Here is a 6297-nt window from a genome sequence, read left to right as displayed (position 1 = left end):
TGGTCAAACGATCTGTATACTTTTTGGTGAAAATAAGATTAAAACATTTTGAGTTATGGGACTTAGTAACTAAAACAGGTGTGTGTTTTTTTTCACATGTCGCGCCGTATTTCAAAAACAATTTATGATTATTGCTTAAAACTTTACACACTTCTTAATTATATTAATCTTAAGATCTGTATACTTTTTGGTGATGATTCAAAATTTTATTTTAGAGATATGGAGTATTTTGTTAAAAAAGGGGGCGGGGTTTTTCACATGTCGCGCCGTATCTCAAAAACAGTTTATGATTATTGCTTAAACTTTACAAACTTCTTAGTTATATTAAGCTGAAGATCTGTATACTTTTTGGTGATGATTCAAAATTTAAATTTTGAGTTATTGAGTATTTTGTAAAAAAAGGGGGCGGGGTTTTTCACATGTCGCGCCGTATCTCAAAAGCAGTTTATGATTATTGCTTAAACTTTACAAACTTCTTAGTTATATTAAGCTGAAGATCTGTATACTTTTTGGTGATGATTCAAAATTTTATTTTTGAGTTATTGAGTATTTTGTAAAAAAAGGGGGAGGGGTTTTTCACATGTCGCGCCGTATCTCAAAAACGATTTATGATTATTGCTTAAAATTTTACACACTTCTTAGTTATATTAATCTAAAGATCTGTATACTTTTTGGTTTTGATTAAAAATTTTATTTTTGAGATATTGATTTTTTTTTTTAAAAGGGGGGGTTTTCACATGTCGCGCCGTATCTCAAAAACGATTTATGATTATTGCTTAAAATTTTACACACTTCTTAGTTATATTAATCTAAAGATCTGTATACTTTATGGTTTTGATTCAAAATTTTATTTGAGATATTGAGTTTTTTGTAAAAAAAAAAGGGGGGGTTTTCGCATGTCACGCCGTATGTCAGAAACTATTTATGCTTATTGCATAAAAATTCACACACAAGACGACGGGTGTATCATGCGCTTATGGCGCAGCTGTTTATTATATTTATAATAAAATAAGAAGATATGGTATTATTGCCAATGAAACAACTCTCTACCAGAGACCAATGCAGTTGGAATAATATTGTAACGAAATGTGGGTCCCCTGAAATGGAACTTGTTTCCCCTAAAATTTGACGTTGTTTAAATCTTACCGATAATTGACTTTTCTTATTATATATTTCTTGTATAACTATGTTTAAACATTGTTAACTCTAAAAATTTTTATTATTCTTGCCTATGTTTTTACATTCGGAACACCTGTGAATTGTTTATTTCAATTGACGTACAATGACGTCAGTTCTGGTTTTGTTATTTTAGGTATTTTCCAAAATGGTAAATGGTAAACCAAATCGGTAAATTGGTTAACCTAAGTATAAATACGGCGGAGAATACAGATAAGTCTTTAGCATAATTTTACCCTGGGCAAGTAACACACGCTAAGTCCAAGCCATTTTGATATACGTACAGATACCATGTACCAGACCAAGTAGTAACCAGACAGCCAACACTATTACAATGTCCGAGGAGACGACGTCCGTATAATGTGGGTTTGTTAATTCCTTTACAAGTTACATTTAGAGAATAACTTCTCGAGAGAAACTTTATCTTTTGGCATTGAACTTGATTTACCATTTGCCAATTATCAAACTACAATTAGTAAACTTTCTGGGTAAATTGTTCCGCTATCCATTTTTCTTTAATTCATGATATTCTAAGGTTAATAAAGTATTTACTTGTTATACTAGAATACTGTTAAGTTATTTAATATTTATATGTATTATTGAAATTTAATGCATCTTAAAGTTAAAACAAGTTGATTTTTATTTAACGAGTCTGTTATTCTTACAAACATTGAGAGTTACCATACAAAAACCTATACTCCAATCTACCCTTTTATATCCGAGTCATTACCTTACCAGAGGAACCATACCTTACCAGTGTGTATTCAGAATACCAGAGTACCAAATAGTACCACGCTACCAAAGAAGGGTCACCAGTTATAACTTTTATTTCTTATATACTCGTACATTCTAACAAAACACATTTTTATAGCAACGCACTAAGGGATAAACATTTATAGTGTAACCGGAGAGCATGATTCTACTTGCAGAATCGCATGTCTCCACCGGGACTTGAACCCGGGACCTCTGTGTTACAAGGCAGCACGTTAACCGACTGAGCTAAAGAAGTACTTCCTTAGGTCAACCGCTTACGGCTGACTAAGTATCTACTAAATTTCTAAGGGAAGCAATCCCGTCGCACTTCCCCCACCTCAAGAGTCATTATACTCTATAATGATGATATCTTCATCTTTTTTATATTTATGTTTTAACCTGGCTAGGTATTTCTTCTAACCGTGGGTTTTATTGTTGGGCGCCAATGTAACCGGAGAGCATGATTCTACTTGTTATAACTTTTATTTCTTCTATACTCGTACATTCTAACAAAACACATTTTTATAGCAACGCACTAAGGGATAAACATTTATAGTGTAACTGGAGAGCATGATTCTACTTGCAGAATCGCATGTCTCCACCAGGTAGAACCCGGGACCTCTGTGTTACAAGGCAGCACGTTAACCGACTGAGCTAAAGAAGTACTTCCTTAGCTCAACCGCTTACGGCTGACTAAGTATCTACTAAATTTCTAAGGGAAGCAATCCCGTCACAATAGTTTAACACTAAGGCCCGACCTCTCAGTTTTCCTTACAATGTATGTATGAACCCAATAATAAACTTGTCAACTACCGGTAAATACCCGGTATGTATATCTTTGAATATATCACCATTCATTTTAGGAAAAGCACAGTCATAGGAACAAAATCAAGTCTTTTCGAACCTCGTGGATAAAAAGATGCACTTTGCCTCATAATCTTATTAAGAAAAAATTCACACACCTAAATAAATGGGCATTTAAAAAGTCAGAATGCAAATATATATGTTCAAACTCTTTTAGGTCATTTTTAAGTAACAACAAACAAAAGAACTATGTCAATTGGACCTGTTTTGATACTATAACTGCCCTTGAATTTTTACTAGATAACATTTTTGTTGGCTATGGAGATTCCGTATATTGTCAAGTTATCGGAAATCCAATGGGGACTAACTGTGCACCACTTATTGCGGACCTGTTTCTATATTGTTATGAGTTACAGTTTATGACTAAAACCAGCAAAGACCCATCAAAACAACATCTGATACAAAAATTTAATAACACTTTTAGATATTTGGATGATATATTGGCTCTCAATAATGACGACTTCAGTATGTACACTAAACAGATTTATCCTGCTCAACTGACTTTAAATAAAGCTAATACTAACAATGAACACTGCCCTTTCCTGGATCTTGATATCTATATCTTTAACAGGAAGATTAATACCAAAATTTATGATAAAAGAGATGATTTTTCATTTCCTATTGTAAATTATCCATTTTTAGATGGTTACGTTCCCTTGTCACCATCTTATGGTGTTTATATATCTCAACTTGTTCGATTCGCTCGTGTATGTAACAACGTATTTGATTTTAACGAAAGAAATCTCTGTATTACTGAAAAATTATTACATCAGGGTTTTCGATATCACAAACTAGTCAAAACATTTACTAGATTTTATCATCGGTACAAGGACATCATTCGTAAATATAAATCAACATGCAGACATCTTATACGTTCAGGTATTTCACATCCAATCTTTTATGGTAATATTCTTTACAAAGCACAAAAAGTCAGCCTTCACCTCAAAAGCTAACCAAACCTTTAAACAGACTTATTCAGAGGGGATACAGTTACGATACTGTTGTCAGGTCATTGAAGATGGCATATTTTGGTATTAATATTGATTCACTCATAGGGTCTTTGCATCGGAAATAAATACATTTATTCTAAAACCAGTTGTTGGCATGATACAGGTTATGTTCTTCTCATATATTTTATGATGGTATGATACTAAACGGGAGGGATTGTGCTTGATATTCATATGATGAAGACATAATCTTTCAATCAGTTTAATTGAGGTCTGGAGCTAGTATGTCAGTAACTGCTAGTAGTCCTTTGTTAATTTATGTATCATTGTCATTTTGCTTAGTTTCTTTTGTTACCTATTCTGACATCGCACTCGGACTTCTTTTAAACTGAGTTTTACTGTGGGTATTGCTGTGTGTTTGTTTTTTTCTACATTGGCTAGAGGTTTAGGGGGAGGGTTGAGATCTCACTAAACATGATTAACCCCGCCGCATTTTTGTGCCTGTTCCAAGTTGGGAGCCTCAGGCCTTTGTTAGTCTTGTATGATTTTTAATTTTAGTTCATTTATATTTTATGGAGTTTAATATGATGTCCATTTTCACTGAAATAGTACACATTTTTGTTTAGCCAGCTGAAGCCCGCCTCCCGGTGCGGGATTTTCTGGCTGTGTTGAAGACCCATTGGTGGCCTTTGGCTGTTTTCTGCTCTTTGGTCAGGTTGTTGTCTCTTCGACATATTCCCCATTTCCATTCTTAATTTTATGAATTAAGGCTTCTTATGTGGATAACTTTTATCATAGATAAGTTGGGCCAGTATTAATTGATTTGTTCACATTGAAGTCATGCAAGCAACAAGAACTGTAAATTCAGAAATAATTTAGATATTTTTATTATAGCCAAATTGCAACAGGATTAGTTTCGAAATTGAAGTAATGCAAATAACTAATAATTTATTGTTTTTATGCTAAGTTCCAACTTGCACTCTCATATGATATTTTAACACACATGTTATCATTTATGTCCTGCATTTTAAGACCTGCTTATGATAGTTGAGGGGCATTATGTTTTCCAGTGTTAAAATTATAGTCTTAACCCTGATTATGGTTCACTACACATGGAAATGTGATGGGTTAAAGTTTAAATAAGGTCAATTACAGCTTTGTAATACTCAGGGTGCACAATTTTCTCGCTGTGTTTGAAGACCCATTGGTGGCCTTTGGCTGTTTTCTGCTCTTTGGTCGGGTTGTTGTCTCCGACACATTCCCCATTTCCATTCTCAATTTTATTTGGTTTAATATAAAGGTAAGGAGATGAGGTATGATTGCCAATGAGACATATGTCCATCAGAGTTCAAATAAGTGGATATAAGCAATTAAAGGTCGCCATACAGCCTTCAACAATGAGAAAACCCCATACTGTATATCCGGCTATGAATGGCCTGACATGAAAAAATGTGAAACAATTTAAACCAGAAACCTAATGGTTAAATTTATAACAAAACAAATAATGAAAATCAAATATGACAGACACCAACCAACACCTACCACTGAATTTCAGGCTCCTGACAGGTAAAGAATGTGGCGGGGATAAACATGGTTGTGAGCACTGAACCCTCCCCAACCTGGGACAGTGGTGTAACAGTGCAACAAAGGAATGTTAAGGTTGTTTGTGGTCACATCAATTTGAAATGTAGTACACATGTTCATTATTAAGTGAAATGTAGTACACATGTTCATTATTAAGTGAAATGTAGTACACATGTTCATTATTAAGTCAAATGTAGTACACATGTTCATTATTAAGTCAAATGTAGTACACATGTTCATTATTAAGTCAAATGTAGTACACATGTTCATTATTAAGTCAAATGTAGTACACATGTTCATTATTAAGTCAAATGTAGTACACATGTTCATTATAAAGTCATATGTAGTACACATGTTCATTATTAAGTCAAATGTAGTACACATGTTCATTATTAAGTCAAATGTAGTACACATGTTCATTATTAAGTGAAATGTAGTACACATGTTCATTATTAAGTGAAATGTTTAATTTTATGACAGTTACTGTAGTTCAGTGTTAGCAGGGCATGGTGTTCTATAAACAAATTTTTATTTCATTTTATGACAGTCACTGTAGTCAATTGTGAGCAGGATATGGTGTTTTATGGACACATATTCTTGTTTCATTTTATGACAGCCACTAAGTATAGTGTGAGCAGGTTAAACCTATTTCTCTTATGGTGAACACTCTCATTGTGTTAAATGAAAAATTCTGCAAATTGTTCATCTATTCTTTTGCACATACCTGTATGATGTCATATGTCCTGTTCTGGTATCAAACTTTAACATCAGACATTTTAAAACTTTTTGTATGCCTCAGAATGTAATAAAATTTGACAAAAAGAAGATTTTTAGGTGAAAAGTGTGAGTGTTTTGTGTATTATTGAAGAAATCACATATGTCTGTTGCCATGGACGAAATGTACTGCGTCTTAACCTTTGAAAGTCATCAATGAACTTACTTGATATCGTCTCATGATGCTGTACAAGCCAAT

Source organism: Mytilus californianus, unplaced genomic scaffold (assembly GCF_021869535.1).
Source record: "Mytilus californianus isolate M0D057914Y unplaced genomic scaffold, xbMytCali1.0.p SCAF_1, whole genome shotgun sequence".
Taxonomy (NCBI): Eukaryota; Metazoa; Mollusca; class Bivalvia; order Mytilida; family Mytilidae; genus Mytilus; species Mytilus californianus.
The sequence above is the reverse complement of the archived record's forward strand: the minus strand, read 5'-3'. Positions refer to the sequence as shown.